Source organism: Crocuta crocuta, unplaced genomic scaffold, assembly GCF_008692635.1.
Source record: "Crocuta crocuta isolate KB4526 unplaced genomic scaffold, BGI_CrCroc_1.0 scaffold54, whole genome shotgun sequence".
NCBI classification, from domain to species: domain Eukaryota; kingdom Metazoa; phylum Chordata; class Mammalia; order Carnivora; family Hyaenidae; genus Crocuta; species Crocuta crocuta.
The window spans coordinates 2,492,213-2,512,744 of NW_027530356.1; the positions used below are offsets into that span (position 1 = coordinate 2,492,213).

General features: G+C 37.0%; 1 protein-coding gene across 4 annotated transcripts in view; it reads left to right on the top strand.

Moving 5' to 3' along the window:
• Positions 1-17,542: 17,542 nt before the first annotated feature.
• The window catches only part of AGTR1 (angiotensin II receptor type 1), a 47,766-nt gene continuing 44,776 nt past the window's right edge, over positions 17,543-20,532 (top strand). For 2 of the 4 annotated variants that reach the window (XM_077765851.1, XM_077765853.1), the window contains exon 1: positions 17,543-17,784. The gene's annotated coding sequence lies outside the window, so the exon portion shown is untranslated. The remainder of the gene's footprint in view (positions 17,785-20,532) is intronic. The other 2 variants (XM_077765852.1, XM_077765854.1) reach the window with 1 other exon arrangement.

Below are 20,532 nucleotides of genomic sequence, written 5' to 3' on the forward strand. Positions count from 1 at the left end.
ACAGGAGCTATTACAATATCCCAGTTAAAAGATGAGGATGGGTTAAAAATAAGGTAGTGATAGGGAACCACAAAGAAGGAAATAGGCTCAAGAGAGTTGGAGAAGGTATAATCAATTGGGTTTAATGGCTTATTAATGTGTAGAATGGTAGACTCATTGTATTGATGGCTCCAGTAATTGATCTTCCTGTACTCAGCCCTTTGAGCTATAATTTTGTGGTCCTGTCACACTCTGAGCTTGACTAACTTGTTAGTTCAGTGAAGAGAAATTGAAAACAACTCCCACTAGTCTGAGTGACTAGATATACAGTAGAAAATATAAGAGAAAAAATAGGAAGTATTCTGTGACTTTACTAATGCTATTCCCTCTATTAAAATGTCATACTCTTCTGACTTTATATGTATAAGGAGAAACAGCTCAGGGACAGCTTAAATATTGTCCTTCTGAAGTATTTTCTGGTGCCCACCCAAACTGATTTCTTCATCTCCTTAACATTCTAGATAAATTATTTGGGGGCACATCTCACTCGCTCACATCAAATCATTTCTCTGCCCCTCTATAGGGAGCCTACTTCTTTCAGAGCTTATTTCACTCTTGGTACTAAATTCTATATTAATCAGAGTTTAATACAAGGAGCAGAAACACTAGGAGATATATATGATTTATGACAGAAAGTGATTTTATGTAATTGTAGGAGCTGGTCTTGACCTCTGATATTAGTGGTTGAAGTCTACAGGGCAAGCCATTAAGAAGATAGATGTAAAATGAGGCAGAGAGAGGAAAAACTGTAACCCGCAAGCTTAAACTGGAATCCAAGAGGACTGCAACCCAATCAGGCTCTGAATAACCCCCACTTTGATAATGTCTTACAAAAAAAGCTGGTGCTCTTCATCCTGGAACTAAACATGTATGTTACCCAGGAGTTGAGGAAGCTGAAAGAGGATACAGAGGAAGGTGATACATAGGCCAGATTGCTGCCCCGTACCAGCAACTGACAACATGAGTTTGCCATAATAGCACCTGCACTGACCTCCTGAGTGTAAAAGCAATGTGTGCTGCTCCTCTTCCATCCTCCAAACCTTGCAAAAAGTCTCTTGTGGCTCACCCCTACTGGAAGCATAGTGAAGAGAATTCTAAGAAATCAATGTGAGCCCGTCCAAGCTGACATTTCACAAAGCCACCACAGTCTATCCCTTGTCATTACGGCACTCATACACACCTTTAAACCATGTTTAACTTCCAAATAAAGACAATAGCAAAGCCATGCTTCCAGCTAATACTATATGACTGTCCCATGTACAACTGAAAAGAGAATGTGAAGTCCCTTCACAATCTTTGAGGGATGTTCACTCAGCTCCTAATTATGGCATTACGATGGCCAGTTTTCTAAACATTCAGTTTAAAAGCCCCCAGCCCCAGCTCAGGTCATGATCTCATGGACAGTGAGTTCAAGCCCCATGCCGGGCTCTGTGCTGACAGCTCAGAGCCTGGAGACTGCTTCAGATTCTGTGTCTCCCTCTCTCTCTCTCTGGCCCTTCCCCACTCATCCTCTGTCCCATTCTCTCCTTCAAAAATGAATAAGCATAAAAAATATATTAAAAAATAAAAATAAATAACTTAAAAAAATTAAAAAGTCCCCAGCCCAAGGCTCCTTTTCTTAGAGTCTGGCAATAGCATATGATACTACTAGATCTCTGTGTGCTTCCTGGGGGTGCCCAGGAGTCATACGCCTGCATGTGTTCTACTGTTGTGAGTTTCCTGAAATAAATGCCCTTCTCTGAGGCCTAATGTGTGCTCAGAGGACAACTGTCCCTTGTTTGCCCAACAATGTGTTTTTTCAAAATCAGTGAACTATAAGGAGGCATTTAAGAATTAAAATGTCCTAAAATTGCATTGAGGATAACATTTTCATGATTGTTCACTAAAAAAGATCTCAAGCAAGTACATGATTTCCCCCAAATTAAAGAATCTATACTTCTATCAATTCAAAGACTTTTCAATCTAAGTTCCTGATACTTCTCTTCTGCAAACTGAATGTCTTTCTCCTTATTCAAAATATCTTTCGTGGGGCACCTGGGTGGCTTAGTCACTTGAGCATCCTACTCTGAATTTTGGCTCAGGTCATGACCTCAGGGTGCTGAGATCAAGCCCTGTGTCAGAACTATGCACTGAGCAGGGAGCCTGTTTAGGGTCTTATCTCTCTCCTCTCTCCTCTCTCCTCTCTCTCTCTCTCTCTCTCTCTCTCCCTCTCTTGCACACACACATCCTGTCTCTCAAAATAAATAAATAAACATTTTAAAAATATGTATTTTTTGTATGAAAAAAGTCAAACTAAATAGGTTAAAGTGGTAGACTTTGGAGACAGATTTACCCAGCAATCAAAAATCTCACTGCTCTATTTAAAATCCTACTTACCTGTTGCTTATTGATTCTCATTTCCTTCTTTTTCAGATGCAAAGTACAAACTACTTTACTAATCTTCACATGTTTAATTGCTTACTCTGAACACTGGACTTAGACCAAAATCTGTCAACTTTGTTTTCTTCTATAATTTGGGGACATAGTGAAGAGCTAAGAATAAAATGAGGAATTATCATTAAGACCAACAAGGTTATAATAGTCACTTAAGCCAAAAAATGAGAAGAATTCTAAGCAAGGGTAGTTATTAGCCTGATTTTTAAATAGCCATGTGCATCATCAAATCACTCTACATGAATTTATTGAAGGAAATTCCTCTTTGCTTGATTTTTACCAATATTTCATATATTTTAATAGGTAAGCCATTTTAGAATGTTTAATATTTTTTCTTTATTAATAACTACCCTTATGAATCCATATTATTAATTAGTCAATTAAAGGTACTAATTTTATGATATATAAACATTTTGAGGTCATTATCAATAGTGTTGAAAATACAATGGTTCTAGGTAGAGGGAAGGAGAATTGGAGGAAGGTGGTCAAAATATACAAACTTCCAATTATAAGATGAAGTACATGATAACTATAATTAACACTGCTATCTGGTATATAGGAAAATTGTTAAAAGAGTAGATCCAAAGAGTTCTCATCAAAAGGAGAATTTATTTTTTGTTTTTATTGTGTCTATATGAGATGACAGAATTTGATTAAACCTATTGTGGTTATCATTTCACAATATATGTAAATCAAACCTCATACTGTGCAACTTAAGCTTATACAGTAATATATGTCAATTATTTCTCAACAAACTGAAATAAAGATTTATCTTAATAATCAATATTGATCATTATCTTTCTCAGTCATGATCAATCACCAATAAAATCATCAACAATAGTTTCTTTCCCTTTTTTGCAAAGCAGTATTCTACTGTATGGATATGCCACAAATTGTTTACTTATGAACCTACCTGTTGATAGACATTTCAGTTGTTTCAAGTTGTTTTAGCTATTCACACATAAAACCAATATATAAAATTATATTAAACATATAAAATATTGTGGCACCATATTAGTTTCATGTAAATTAACCAATTTAACCTTCACAAAATCTGAGGTAAAATCTGTTTCAAACCTCATGCAAAACACTAAAGCTATAAGCAACAGAACTGTTAGAACAGCAAATGAAGCTTATATATTAATAAATATTCAGCAGGTATAAAGAATCAGAATGAATCTCTTCAATGAACTTATGATATCTAACCTTCTCAACAGCATATGGTCTTTACTGAGCATCTAATATGTGCCAGGCATTTTTCTGAGCAACAGGAATATCATCGGCAATATTATACCATCCTTTTCCTTGGCACTGACATACCAAAACCAAGGTTTCTTCTATTGTTTCAGATATATACTCAGGTTTATATATTGAAAGGGAGTCAACTAAAATATTTCAAAAAATAAAATCTTCACAACTTATAACTACCCAAGAGTAATACAGTATCTCTGGGGTCAAATGAATACATTGATCCTTATTTTTCATTTTTCTTCCTCTAAATGTCTATAGCCTTTGAGTGTTTGTGCTTAAATATTTCATGTTTGTATGCTTATGCATTTGATGTAACACAAATAGTGATAGGAAAAGAGTGTTTTTTTATATTATGTTCAAATTAAACTATAACTGTTTTTTTTTAAAATGAACTTCTTTAATCATTTGGGCTAAAATTTGATAAAATCAAAATACCCAAAACAAAAACAGATTAGCAAACATATGTGTTTCCTCAATGTAAACTTAAGGATTCATACCAAGCTTAGAGTTATCAACCCCAATGCCAATGAAAGCTAAGCTAGGATTATATACTCTTCTAAACTCAAAAGAGCAGGAATCCTGGAAAGGCTATGCATATTTCCCTCTTCCAAGCTTAAATGCTGGAAAACTGAGGTTGACTCTATGACAAGTGAAATGTTGAAAATTCTGGTTCTTTCAACAATTTCAGCTTTGCTACTCTCTGCAGAGACCAGAACAGGAGGAAGTTAGATAAAATACAGGGAAATAATTTAGTTGATTTTAAAGAAAAGTCTCCTAAACACAATTATAAAATGGGGCAAATAATAAACCCTGAGTATTAGAGATTTAGAAAACCATGAATAATTTGATTAGTCACCAACTTTCAGACAAGGCATATGGGCTCTGATTTCTGATTCTAAATTAAATCATATATTTCAAATTTTGATTCACTTTCATGAACATCACCTAATGTGTAATTACACTAGTCAGTCCTTGATATCTCTTTATATTTAGATGGGTGTTTTCATTTTTAGCAATACTTTCTACTTAAACCTAAAATAAAATGTGACAACTATTCAAAAATTTTGAATAGGCATCGTGTTTAAAGAAACACAATTTCTATTTAATAGAAATTTAAAATCCAGGTCATCAGGCAGGGTCCCAGTAAGAAACAGATTTACCCTAAAAGGATCAATGAAGACTTTCAAAATCCTTATAAAAGTGTGGATATGGATAAGGGACAAATAAGGTACAATAAAGGCACTTAAAAATAAATAATAGTGGGGAACCATTATCACCTCCAGGACTAAAGAGACGAAAAGGAAATGGTGGTCCTGGAAACAAGTGAAAACTGGAGACATAAAAAATGAGTCTCCCAGAATGAACTAGATACATGGAAGAGTGGTACTAATGCCCCAGACTCAATACCAAAACAGGGAGGGAGCTGAGAAGAAATACCCCAATCTCTTGTCCCTCGGATTTCTTGTCTATGCTTCCTCTTAATCAAATCCAACAAAGTGCCAGAACCAGATGCCAAACCCAATCTATCATTGACCAATTTTAACCAAAAGCCAATCAACAAGAAGCCCAAAATGATGTCTTCAGTAGTAGTGAATCTCCGCAGGAACAGAACAGGATACAGAATGGATTTGAATGGTGTAAGGTTGCAAATGGAGATTAATCTTCACATTAGGATAGCTAAGTGCCCCTTAGATTTAAAATAGGAATTGGAAACATTAACAGGGTCCTTTATGGAGTTCACCAAGTGACAGCAGCATGAAGAGAAAAAGTATTCAAATTTATTCCCTAAGAGAGTGGTTATACAAAGCTATCACAAAATGGCCAATCTAAAATCAATGCTCTTACCCCCTGGGCTTTTTCTTGGCAAAAAGATGTGACCTTGTCTTCTGCTGTAAAGAAAAGAAGTATGAGGTCACATTTCTAAAATAATTTGTACTTGAAAATTATTATTTTAACAGACCCTGTGAGTCAGCTTATTCTATTCCAGGTATGCACTCTTGAGAAATGTATATATAAGTGGAGCCATATACAAGGATGTTCATTCAAATAATACTCACATTAGCCAAGATATCAACCCAAATAGCTATCCACAAAAAAAGTCATGTGGTAGGTACATCCATACATTGAAATACTCTATCATAATGAAAATGAACAGACTACCACTATACACAGCAACATGGAAAATTCTTACCAACTTCAGGTAGAGCAAAAGTAGAAAGATTCGGACAAACACATATAGTTCTATCTATATGAAGTTTAAAATCTATATTGTTTAAAGATACATTCATATGTGGAAAAAGTATAAAGTAACACAAGGAAATAATTACCATAAAGATCAGCATGCTGGTGACCTCTAAAGAGAATCTGACAGAAAAGAGACACACTGAGGACTTACGACATTGTGGCAATGTTCTATTTTTTACTTGCATGGTATATTGGTTAGCTAGGGATGCCTTAACAAACTATCACAGATTTGGTGGCTTAAATAGTAGACATTTATTTTGTCATAATTCTGGAGGCTGGAAATCCAAGATTAAGGTGCTGTCAGAGTTGATTAAGGCCTCTCTTTCTGGCTTTTATAGGCCTGCCTTCTCACTGTGTCCTCACATGGGCTTTCCTCTGTGTACACATGGAGGGGGAGAGAGCTCTCTTGTGCCTTTCCTCCTTCTTGTAAGGACACCAGTCCCAGTGGGTTAAGGTCCCACTCTTAGGACCTCACTTAACTTTTATTACCTCCTTCTTGGCTCTATCTCCAAATACTGTCACATTGGGGTAGGGAGCTCAACATACAAATTTTGGAAGAACAAAATTCAGTGTCATAACTGATGGTCCTTACAGGGATGTTTGCTTTATAATTATTCACTACAGTGTATGTTTGTTTTATGTATTCTATACATGTGTAACATTTCACAACAAAATTGGTTTTTTTTAATTATTACCTGAGTTTCTTTTACTTGAATATTTTGAGTTTTACAATAAAGAGGTTTCTTGCTAATTAGATACTTTCTTTCCAGGAAATTTTATGCTTTGAAATAATTTCCTTTGGTTCCTAATCTTTAATTAGAGTACTCACCGGATATAATAAGTTAGAAGGAAAAATCCAAAACATTTTGTTTCTGAAAACTCTTTGGGAAAGACATCATAGGTGTATCTTTATTGATGAAGACTATTTGTCCAAGAACACATGTGCCAAACAGCTATTTTTGGAAGGAGATACAGCATAGAAAATATAAGTGCATGGTTTAACCTCAGAAGGGAAGAATTATAGTGTAAAAACATCATAAATAATAATTAAAATAATACCAATGTGCCAAATATATATATAAAAGTTGGCTCTGGGTGACTTTGGACTGGGATTTATCACAGTGAGGATCAAGCTTACTGATGAGAGAGTGATATCCTCAGGGACAGAGAAGTGGAGAGAAAGCAACTCTAGGGCAGGAGGAAAAGGACTTGTGAAATTAAATGTAACTTAAAATAGTGTCTTAATTAGAGCTGTGAAATAATTTATTCAAAGAATAGTCTAGGCTTAATATGACATATTTGATTTCCATTCCTTGAAATTTAGGAAAGTTCCATTTCACCCTGACGTTATTTTCCTTTCATATGCAAGCATGTTAGAAATGTCATATTATAGGTAATAAGAAATATTGAAATAATAATTTAGGGGGCTTGGGTATTAATCTTTCCTGCCAATTCTCTTTAAATTTTCTTTCTGCATTTTTAAATTTTAATTCCAGTATAGTTAACATACAGTGTAATATTAGTTTCAGGTATAGAATAGAGTTATTCAATAATTCTATACATTACTCGGTGCTCATCATGGTAAGTGCACTCCTTAATCAACCACCACCCATTTCACTGATCCTTCCACCCCCAAAGCAACCACCAATTTGTTCTCTATAGTTAAGAATCTGTTGGGGCGCCTGGGTGGTTCAGTCGATTGGGCGTTCAACTTCGACTCAGGTCATGATCTCATGGTTTGTGGGTTCGAGACCCACGTCGGGCTCTGTGCTGACAGCCGGCTCAGATTCTGTGTCTTCTTCTCTCTCTGGCCCTCCCCTGCTCACGCTGTCTCTCTCTCTCTCTCAGAAATAAATAAAATATTTAAAAAAAAAAGAAAGAATCTGTTTCTGGGGCACATGGTGGCTCAGTCAGTTAAGCAACCAACTCTTGACTTCCGCTCAGGTCATGATCTCACAGGGTCCTCAGATTAAGCTCACTGATTCATGAGACTAAGCCCCAAATCACTTGGGATTTTGTCTCTCCTCCTTCTGCCCCTCTCCCACTTGTGGATCTTGTGTACATGGGTACACTCTCTCTCCCTCAAAATAAATAAAACTTAAAAAATAATTTGTTTCTTGGTTTGTCTTTCTTTTTTCTCCCTTTACTCATTTGTTTTGTTTCTTAACCTCCACATATGAGTGCAACCAAATAGTATTTGTCTTTCTCTTACTGACTTATTTTACTTAGCATTGTACTCTTTAACTGTATCCATGTTGCTGCAAATGGCAAGATTTCATTCATTTTTATGGCTGAATAATATGCTCTTGTATATGTACACCTTATCTTCTTTTTCTACTCATCTATCTATGGACATTTGGGCTGCTTCCTTAAATTGTAAATGATGCTGCAGTAAACATATGGAAGGATGTATCCCTTTGATTTAGTATTTTTGTATTTAGGGGGTAAATAGCTACAAGTGTGATTCCTGGATCATAGGGTAGTTCTGCTTTTAACTTTTTGAAGAATCTCCAAGCTATTATCCACAGTGGCTACACCAGTTTGCATTGCCAACTACAAAAGAGTTCCTTTTTCTCCACATCCTCATCAACACTTGTTTTTTATTGTGTTTTTTATTTTATCCTTTCTGACAGGTATGAGATGATATCTCACTATAGTTTTGACTTGCATTTGCCTGATGATCAGAGATGTTGAGTATGTTCACATGTGTCTGTTGTCCATCTCTATGTCTTCTTTTGAGAAATGTCTGTTCATGTCTTCTGCCCATTTTTAATTGGGTTATTTGTTTTGGGGATGTTGAGTTTATTCCATTTTTTATATATACTCTGGACACTAATCCTTTATCAGATATGTAATTTGCAAATATAATTTCCCATTCAGTAGTCTGCCTTTTAGTTTTGTCGACTGTTTGCTGTGTAGAAGCTTTTTATTTTGATGTAATCCCAATTTTTTTTGTATTTTTACAAAAATCATTTTTTATCTTTTAAATGACTTCCCCTAGAAACCAAATCCTAAGATGAAAAAAACAACACAAAAATAATCTTTAGTCATCACCTTACCCTTAAGGTATCACCTTAATCTGTCTTTTCCTTCCATGATAAACTTGTTAAGAAAGTTTATACTTATTCTGCCAAGCTCCTAGTTATTCCCCAACCTGTTACAATGGTGTTTTTCCCCTCCCTTCTACTGAAATTAGTTTTTATGGATCATCAATTATCTCCTATTTGCAAACTTCAGTGATATTTTGGGGGCACACATGTTTGCATCCCACCTTTAACACCCTCTTTTTCTGTAAACCAAGATTTAGCAAACTGCAGCCTGCTCCTTGTTTCTATAGGACCCATGAGCCTAAAATACATTTTACAGTTCACATTTTAAAATAGTTTTAAAAAATCAAAAGAAGAAGAATATTTTGACATATGAAAATTATATGAAATTTTAATGTCAGTGTCCATAAATAAAGTTTTATTGGAACACAGCCACACCTACTTGTTTATCTATGGCTTCTTTGGCACCTCAGAGGTTGTCTAATAATCCTAAAATATTTACTACCTAGTCTTTTGCAGGAAAAGTTTGCCAATGCCTACTTAAAATTTACTCCAAGCAAGGTTTCTGGATGCCTTTCCTGGAAAAGCTCCTACTCTTCTGATAAGCTCTCCCAGAGTTGTTGTGAAGATTAAACTAGACAACATATGCAAAGTGAGTAAGACAGCATCTGTCTCACAGTTTGTGTTCGAATCAATGTTAGCTCTCTTGTCTGCTGACTCTTTCCCCCTGTCTATCATTTAGATGTGTTTCCCAAGATTTCATCTTCATTTTTTTCCTCTCTTTTCTCTTCACTGTCTTTTGTATACCTCATTTTCTCCTATAACCTCAAGCATCATTTCCATTCTCCTGAGTCCCAAAACTACATATCCCAGCCCAGATCCTACTTTATTTGGAAGCCCTTCAAGAAAACAAGCTGAGTGCATCCAAAATTAAATTCATCCTTTCTCTAAAATATGTTCCCTTTTTGTATTCCTGATCTCAGTTAATAGCAATGCCATCCACCCAACCTCCCAACCCATAAGTTTCGTCATTTCCTTTCTGCCTCTCTCACCCTTCATATCCAACCAGTCAGTCAATGAATTCTTTCCACTGCATTTCAGAAGCTTGTTGCCCCACGTTTAGAGCCACCTCTTTAGTTTAAGTCCTTTTCATTTTTTTCTGATATATTTAATTCATCTCCTGGAATTTTTAACTCAATAGACCCCAGTCTGGTCCCATTTGGATATATCCTTCCCATTTCCATTAGAATTACTTTTTACCTTCTGACAGAGCCAATGAGATCACAGGACTCCCTCCTCAATGACTCCCAAGATGCTTATTACCCATAGAGTAAGTACAAATACTTGAACCTGGCCTTTCAAAATCTTATCCTTACCTCATCCATTCATCCCTTCAACACATATTTATTAAGTATGTACTATGTGCCAACTGTTATGCCAGACTATGGGTACAGACGTAAATAAGGTCACCACAATCTTTGCTTGCTGAGGGATTCTGTCCCAGCAGAAGAGATCAAGATTTAAAAAAGAATCATTTCCCTTCTACTCATATTGGAAGAGACACACTGTCAGTGTCATTTGCACATGTAGTGACCTCTGTCTAGAATACCCTCACCAAAGCATAGCTCAAACATCTCCATTGGCATGGTATCTTTCTCCAGCTTGTGGCTATCAGAGTTGATTCTGGACTTCTTTGCATCTCTAAACATATCTCTAACATTTAAACATAGTGTTATACATCCCTGCTAATTCTACCTCCCTGCACTGTGAACATCTTACATTCAGTAGCTGTGTCTAATTGATGTTCTCATGCCTAACCCATCAGTTATTACAGGTGGTCTGATTAATTGTGTCTCTTCTGTGACTAAAGACCCCAAACTGGTTTAAGTCTCTACTATAATAGTAAGCTATATTTGAAAAAATCAAATGGTAAGAAATATTTAAAGAGACAACATATGTTGCTCAAGGATAATTAATATGAATAAAATAGTACTTGATTTACATTTTTAAGTAATTTAAAGAATTTTACTTTTACATTTTGTTCATTCAGGAAAAGCCAAATGATTTGCCTATAATAGTATATTTTAGCTGTTAATCCTTAATTTTTACCTAACTTTATTTCTTATTCTAATATGTTCAAAGTATATTTTAATAAAATATACATCTCTTTGCTAAGAAATATTTGAGAATATTATCCTCACAGTAAGATATTTGTTTTATATGAATAATATATTTATATCCTTCAAGTCATAAACAATGCAGAAAATAAGAAAATGATGGATGGGCTGCAGAAAGATTCAAGAAAATAATTATAATAATAACTATTCTAATCTTTAAGATGTGCCAAAGGGGAGATCCAGGAAATTACCAAGCAGTTAACATCAATACTAGGAAAGAATAAGAACAAACAATAATAGAATTGATCAAGAAGTACTTAGGCAAGAACAATTTAATGAACAACTAGCAGCATGAGTTCATGTAGAAAGATCGTGGAATATTAACCAGACAGAAAGTATGAGTACAAGCAGAGTCAGCCAAAGGAACCTGAATTTATCCATTTAAAATTATACACTAGCCATTGAAAAAGTGTCTTAGAATAATCCTATTAGGATACATATAAAATTAACTTTTAGCTGATATACTAGAAAAGAAAGGACTTAATTTTTAAAAATCTGCTAGTGAGGAGATACCTCCAACCCAACCACACTTCCACCACTGGATTCCAAGTGGTACATATGTGTGCTGATGGCATTACTTCAACACTCTTACTCCATCTCCCAACAAACAATTGCTCAAACTTTGCTAATAAGTGGCTTTCAAGGCATCCAAATGTGGACTTTTTATATAGGCTGTCTTTGTGAATGCCTCCAGCGTGAAACCTAGTGTACATGAAATTCTAACTAGATGACAGCTGTTAGCAACACAAGGGTGGCAGGTGAGTGCATCAAGTTTTACCTTTTTAAAGATAACTGGCTTATGTGGCGGGAAGTATTTTTGGACTGTATGGTCAAGTTAAAAATTCTAAACGTCCAGAGGAAGCTTCATTCATTAGGAATTGTCTGTAACCCAGTGGAGCTCAGATTGGCTATAAGTATCTCCCCTGTCAAAGACATGCCCTTCACTGATTAGGGAGGAGCCTTCTGCTTGGACTAGGAATCCTGCAGCTCAGTCAGCAGGGTGGGAGTGTTTCCCGGGCCAGCATGGGTGTTGTCAAGGTGGCTAGATGCCAAAGAAGCAGCAGCCAAGTGGGCAGCCTGATATCATGACCTCTGTAGTGAGTAAAGGACAGCTGGCATGATTGTGTGAGTGAACAATCTAACAGTAAATAAGAAGCCAACCACCAAAATTGAACCAAAATAAGAAATATGGTGGGAAATATTTAGGTTGTACTATTATGAAGACAATGAGAATTTAAATAAAGTTGGGATAGCCTAATCTCCTTATCTTTACTCAACCAGTTAAATTCAAACACAACTGTACCAATGTCATTTTTCTATAGTTTTTAATTTGAAAGTCTGTTGAATTCTTTAATATGGATCAAAATATATACTGTTTGCCACCGTAAACACCTACCTTATTCTTCCCAGATATTTCACTTCTCAGCACCTCCATCTTTTTAGCAATTATATAAAACTTCCTTCTTTTCAATTAAATATTTAATAAATTGATACAATTCATATGTATGTCAGTTCCTCTATTCAGAGCATGATATATTTATTCAATGATTATAAATAATCATGTTCATAGATTTAAAACACATATTACAACTCTCTTGTTGGGAATTTTATTTGTGTAGTATTTTTTCACCCTTTCCTATCATCTATCCACACTTCTACTGTTAAGTATACTAAGCTTGTTTTTTTTTTGAAAGTGAAATTAATTCAGTACTAAATTGATCCATCTTCATTTATGACACACGAGTTTATCTCTAAAGTTAAGAATAGTTTTATTCCTCTTAGTTGTTTCCTCATTCCTTGTGAATATTTAAATAATTGCTAAATGTTTAACACATAGTTAAAGCCAAATATAACTTAGAATCATTTATGTCACTCTTGTAGATTGTTCCAAGTCTCTACAGGTTATTTCACACTTGCCAGCTTACTGGATAACACTTACTAGAATATCCTTATGCTCTAGTGAGTTACAGAACCTTGCAAATGTCCATTCTCTATTTTTATAAATGAAGGTGATAAGAAATAGTAGAAAAACTGTCTATTTAATGATACGTGAAATTTATAATTTTGTTTTCTTAAGGAGTTACATATGTAAAAGGTAGAAATTAAGAGGGGTAAAACAGTTGTTTACTTACTGTACACATTAGTTCCTTACAGTATACTATATGGGCAATTTAAATAAATTTCCTGAGACATAAACCCTCATTATAATACATAGCATTGTAAAACTTAGTTGTACTTAATGAAGCTATCTACATGCCCCAATCAAGAATATTCAAAAATGAAAAGAAAAGGAATATTCAATAATGTTCCTTTCTCTATATTCCTATAAAACTATTTAAAGCAGGAATACCAATTTTGGTAAAGTACATTGAGTAAGACAGAGCTCTATCTTATCAAAAAGATTTTTTACAGTGGGGACTATATTTGGATAAATGGACAACATACCTCTTTAGAATTATTGGGGTTATTCTTTTTTAAAGCTAACATTTTTCAAACACTAATATAGAACAGGCATTGTTCTATTTGCTTTACATGTATTAATTCATTTACTCTTCATTCACAGTGAATTAGGCCTATTGGTAGTCACATTTTACTAATAATTAAACTGAAGCATAAAAAGGTTAAATAACTTGCCCAAGTTCACATAACTTGTAAATAGGATATCAGAAAACCTAAATTTAAGGAAAGACTGAGGTGTCCACTGGCTTGGCCAACCTTCATGGGTAACTCTTGAGAAGACAGAAAATAGGTCCAGGTCTTTAAACTTCTAGTGAACATCTCTTTCCATAAATTCATGCTACTTTATATTTTCAGAAATAGTCACATAAAGTTCAAAGGAGAAAGGGTGACTTTTGACAGCTGTGAGTGGGAAAATTAAAAACTGGCATGTGAGGGGCGCCTGGGTGGCTTAGTCGGTTAATCGTCCGACTTTCACTTAGGTCATGATCTCACGGTTCGTGGGTTCGAGCCCCGCATCAGGCTCTGTGCTGACTGCCAGCTCAGAGCCTGGAGCCTGTTTCAGTCTGTGACTCCCTCTCTCTCTGACCCTCCCCTGCTCACGCTGTCTCTCTCTCTCTCTCTCCTAGAAATAAATAAAAACATTAAAAAAAAAAACTGGCATGTGATCTGAGTCTTTGAGGATAGGCAAGTTTTCAAATGGCATAGATTGGAAGGTAGACTAGTAATGGATCATCATGGGCAAAAAGATGGAAATAAAAAACCTGAAGAGATGTGAAAGGCACATTTGAGACAATCTAGACAGAGAGGTAAAAATTTTAAAAACTGAAAAGAGAGAACTTGCAATAAAGTTCCTTCTATAAGTTTAAAGTTTATGAGGCTTAATAATATATTAAATTTTAGAACAAGAGAAATACAGAAAATGTTCTTTTTTTCCATTTAGTAATGTAGTTGGCCATTTGTGTGAGTTCCAATTTACAATCACCAGCAGATATACAATGAATTCATCTGGAAGTCCTATATATAGGAAAAGAGTACATACTGTCATCAGTCTTACCAAATATTCTCTCTGAGACAATAAACTGAAGTACATGCAATAGCAGATTAGGTTAATGTCTGCCATGTATACATCTCAAAAGCCTATCTTTCTCTTAGCATCTTTACAGTCACAAGGATGGACCTCCATTGGGAAACAAACCTGAATATTGTGAATCTTTGCATATGTTTATAACAGTTTTTCCTTATATAAATGCTAAGTACTGAATTGTCATAAATGAGAGAACCAATTGCATATTCTAAACCATAGGAATACCCTAAAGTTCAGGTATAGGCACACTCATGTCGTTGTAGCCATCAGACCTTCAAGTTTAGTGGGAGCAAAATGTGTCCACACAGATGTTTCTTGCTTTCCAAATAGTTCCTATGCTAGGTTCCCTATCTTCTAGTTCACCCTGCTATCCTGGTGTAGTTGTTATATAAAATTTAAGGTAATAAACGCAAGCATAAAAAGCAAATATAATCTAAAATTATCCATAAGTACTAACTTCAGAACAACCATTGCATGCATTTTACTGAAAGTGCATCCATTTTTTTCTATGCATATACATGTGTATATATATATTTGAAACTGGGCTTCAAATCCCTGTCTCTAGTCAACTCTAAGTCTCATCCTTTTGCATAGTATTAATTTGTTATTATATCCAGAAAAGTCAATGTTTAAACCAAACCATTATTCAGCTGATTCATCACAGTAATAATGATGCCATTAATTTCTTGGGAACTTTTCCTTCTCATCTGCTTTTTTCTGATGAAATAATATCCCTAAGAGCAAAGCCCACCCTTTGAAGAGGTTTCACCCAAAAACATCTGACTCTCTAAGAGACTTCTGGTCCTCAAAACTATCATTTCTAAAACCAAGGAGAAATTTAGTACAGGTCTGATTATGGTTAATGATTTATAGCACTACAAACATATAAAAATATAAAGCAGTCCTCAATCTCACACAATAAGTATAGGAGCATTTCCAAATTTTACTCACAGACTGGCATTCAGAATGTCAAAGAAAAGTCTATTCATTCCCCATTGAATTGTCTTGGTACCTTTGTCAAAAATCAACTGGCCATCATATACTAGAACTTCTGGACTCAATTCTATTCTGTTGATTTGTGTGTTAATCTTTCTGCCAGCAAAACACTATTTTTGTTATTACAGCTTCATAGTAAATTTTAAAATCAGGAATGTGAGTCCTCTAAACTTGATCTTATTCTTAAGGATTGTTTTGGTTATTCTGGGTCCCTTGGCACTTCCAATTTTAGGATCATCTTGTTAATTTCCTCAAAAATGTTTGTTGGGATTTTTATAGAAATTGTGTTTAATCTGTATATTATTTAGAGAGTATTACCATTTTAACAGTAGTAGGTCTTCTAATCCATGAACATAGAATGTCATTCCATTTGTTTAGGTCTAATTTACTTTTTTTCAATGTCTTATGGTCTTTAGAATATAAGTTTTCTACCTTTTTTGTTAAATTACTCCTAAGTATTTTTTTTTTTTTGATCTGGGATAAAGTGCAGTTTTTTCTTAATTTCATTTTTGGACTGTTCACTGTTGGTGCATAGAAACATAACTGATTTTGTATATTGATCTTATATCTGGAAGACTTGCTGAACATGTTTATTAGGTCTACTAGTTTTCTTCACTGATTCCTTAGGATTTTCTAAATATAAGATCATGTCATTTGCACATAAAATTACTTTTACTTCCTTTCTCACCTAGATGGTTTTTATTTCTTTTTATTGTCCTGGCTAGAACCTCTAGCACAATGTTGAATACAAGTGAGAACCAACTTCCTTGTCTTATTCTTGATCTTAGATAGAAAAACATTTAGTTTTTCACCATTAAGTATCATGTTAGTTTTTCACAGATGGACTTTACAGACTGAGAAAGTTCCTTTCCAGTCTTAGTTTGTTGAGTATTTTTATTATGAAAGGGTGATGAGTTTTGGCAAATGCTTTTTCTGATTTATTAAGATGTTCCTGGGGTTTTTATCCTTTATTCTATTGATATGATGTATAACAACTGATTTTCAGTAGACTAATCTTGGGTTCCTGGGATAAATGTTACCTGATTATTGGTGTTTTTATATGTTACTGGATCTGATTTGCTAATATTTTGTTGAGGATTTTTACCTACATTCATAAGAGATAATCTGAGTTTTCTTTTTCCCTGATGTCTTATCTGGTTTTAGTATCTGCAATACTGGCCTCATAGCATGAGTTGGGAAATGATTTCCCTTTTGTTTTTTTAGAATAGCTTGTGAAGAAATTATACTAAGTTTTCCTTAAATATTTGGTCATATTTTGTTCAAGTTTTTCTATTTTTACAGTTTTAAACATGCAACTCTGATAGCATGCCCAACAGGAGGACATAAATGTCCACCCTTTCACTGTGTAAACCTGAAATTAATCTAAGGCATCTATGATCCACAACGCTATCCTCAAAGTTTGAGTTACAGGGAAAAGAAGTTCCCTAATTTGTCCTTAAAAAGTTTTCCAAGTTAAAAAAAAAAAGAGAGAGAGAGAGGGAGGGAAAGAGAGATAGAGAGTAGGGAAACATTTATCTCGGGCGTAAACTGTTTCTCCTGTACCCTCAGCTCTCTTTCATTTCACTACCCTCCCCAACGCAGGGTTCGGAGCCTCGTGCGCACAGATCTGGTAGGTGACACTGGGGACTGTTGTGGCATCCTCCCGCTTCCGTCAGCATCTGGAGAGACAGGGGGTTGGACCAAGAGGGTCTCCAGGGGCGGGGCGGAGGAGGAGAGAATGCAAAACAGTGCCTCATCCCTGGAACCTACGGAGCAGCAACGCCCCTCGCTATAAATTCTGAGCTGCCTCGTCGCGGAGGATTCCAGCGTGCTCGTCAGTCCAGGGCCCCAGGCAGTGGTGACAGGCACGGCGAGCATCTGTTTCGGGCTGGGACGGCGACTGATGGGGAGCAGTCCCAGCGAACCCCGGGAGTGAGGGCGCACCGCCGGGACGCGTAAGACGCGGGCGGAAGCCCGGTACCAGCGCTGCCAACTAGCTGTCCGACGTGAGCTCAGCACCCCGGACGTGGGTGAGTCGACCAGGACTGCCAAGGCAGGTTTGGGGGCTGCGGGGCCGGGCTGGTCAGTTTCATGTCGAGGTATCCTAACTCCGGTGCTGTGCTGATAAGCTCCCGGGACGAAAGAGAGAAAGCTTGGTTCCGGTCGGCGCCCACCAGGAACTGGCTGCCTTTCCCCAAATTAGGTGCGGGGCGCCTGCGTTGCAGGGAACAATTTGAGAATATTCGCTGCGTGCACCCAAAATGTCATTCTGATTTGACCAGACTCTTTCGAGTACAAGCCAGAAGCCTTCGGAAATGGGATCCCACCAAATAAACTTTCTTCCCGAGGCTTTTAGCTAACTCTAGTCCCTTAACCGTGTCCAGAGTGAGAAGCTGGTAGGACTCCGCGGGGCTTCGATTTAAAAGTTGTGCTACTTCTAAGGTGAAGTTAAGAGTGTCCCCACCCTCCCCCTCTGCTTCCTGGGGACCGCCCCAGCATGGCTCTTCTTCCCCTCACCCTTCCCTGCCAACCCTGTGTCCTTGGTACTGAGCGCCGCCCCCACCTGGGACAAACTCTCCCACCTTCAGATGTCCCCAGGGGCCCCTTAATTCATCAGACTGGAGAGGGGGAGAAGCTGGGACGTCTCTTCACACCCCAATCCCCATATCCCTGGCCAGTACACACTTGTAACTGAGGCGGGATTCGAAGAGAAACTCTTCTTGGCCCCTTCCCTCCACACCACCTGTCTAGCACCCCAGTCTTCAATTCTTATAACGGTCCAGCCCAGCCTCTCTACAGTGCCAGCCTGCTACTTCTCCCCAAGACCTCAGCAAGGCTTTCCCAAAGTGTCCCCTGCCCCATTGTCTTTGGGCGGCCAGTACAAACCCAGTTATTGTATCCATCCGGGGCTTCTTTACCTAATCTTTGTTTCCTGCTGGTGTATCAGAATCCCACTACTGGTGCCCTCTCTTCTCAGTAAAACTTTGGGTGCTCATTTTCCCCCACGATCAAATTTGGGAGTTGGCTACATTCATTTCCAGTGTCATTCAGAGAAAAGAAAGTAACAGTGAAGGATGCAAGAAATCTGGCACACACTGTTCTGTTTTTTCTAACTTTGTTGAGCAACTTGTTTCTCCTAAAGGTACCTCATCCCCAACCTGATTCTCTTGACAGATACCATCTGAGTGTCCTGGGTCCCTGGGGGTTTACTTCCTTTAGCATAAGCTATAATCCTTTTGTAAGTCTTCTCTGAGAAACTGCCTGCTTCCCTGTCTCCTATAGTGCCCCCCCACCCCTAGCTCTAAAGGGCCCACCTATGTCTCTCAGGCTGTGGTGGAGTCTGCCACCCTCCTAGCAGACGGTGCAGGGGCAGGGAAGTACAGGGAGAATAGAGAGCCCCAGTGAACTGGCTGTGTGCTTTCAGGAGAGCTATTTCACAACCCCGAACCTCAGGTCCCTGACCTTAAGGTTCCCTCCAATGATAAAACTCCTTGATTCCTTTTGTTTCCTACTTATTTGCTTAAAAAAATAGTAGTCTAACATAATTACCCTTTTAGCCCATGTTTGAGACCCTCAAAGCTCTCTAAATAACTCTCCTGGTAAATTGTCTACTCTGGAAAACCATTAGGTTTCCAGTGCTGGCTCCAAAAGTCCATCCCTTCTGATGATGGCAGACAGTCCCCATAACCTAGTTTAAGGCTCAGGGAATGCACTCCAAGTTGCCAGGTCTCAGCATTTGCTAAAGTTTCACAATTATTAGTGTCAAGCCTGTTATCTACTCTGTCTCTCCCTTTTTTTTTTTCCTGACTTCATTGTTCTTTGTGCCCATCATGAATTGTCTATTCCTGGTTCGGCTCTTCCTTGACCTTAACGTGAATCAACTGTTCCATCATCCAACTCAGAAGAAAGCTGGTTTTCTTCTACTGGTTCCACTGATGCCAAAGAAAGACTTATCTTCCTTGAGATTTATAAAATGTCTTTCAGTCACTTCTATCGCTTTGCCAATGCTCTCCATCCCAACAGTTCTGAGCTTAAATCTTTACTGTCATTCTCCAACCCTGGTTCTGTTCAAAAAAGACCAAATTTATGGACTGTTCAGGTTTCTTACACTGTGGTGGTTTTTTCTGGTTTGAGGTAAGTGTGTGTGTATATATACATTTTTTTGGTTTGTTTCTGCTGCTTACTACTGTTGTTGTTACTATCACTAATTATTTGCCCAAATCTAGAGGGAAAATGATGAAAATTTAACCTGCTACTTAACGAAAGCCCAGGTAAAATATTGACCTGAGAGGCATTTAAAACTAAGAGTTTAATTATATGGTGACTATTTTCATGTCCTTTTCAAGCAGATAATGCACTTGCTATATTTTGTTTTCAAAATTTGTTACAGGGACCTAGACCAAGTCTCATAAGACTTGCATGTTTTGGCTGCCTGATGCAGGCGCCCGCCCTTACGGCCCACACTCATTAGTTTACCTAGTGTTTTGCATACTCAGTCATGACTGGGCTATGCCAGAGAGTCTCCCAAGTAAGTCAGGACATTTGGAATTTTATTTAGCTGTTTGAAGTAAATCCAAGTGTTGTAAGGATTAGAAAGCTGTCTTGAAGACACACTGTGGCAATAAACAAATATAGAGCCAGGCCAGCAAACTGTGACAAAGCAGTCAAGTCCAGGTTAGGAATGCTCTTCTCCCATGTTATCTAGTTAACTGGGTAAATCACCTTTTAAACTCATTACCACTGGAAAGTGCTGTTGTTTTTCTTCAAAATATTCCTAAGGTTCTCCTTACAAAAGTGTCTA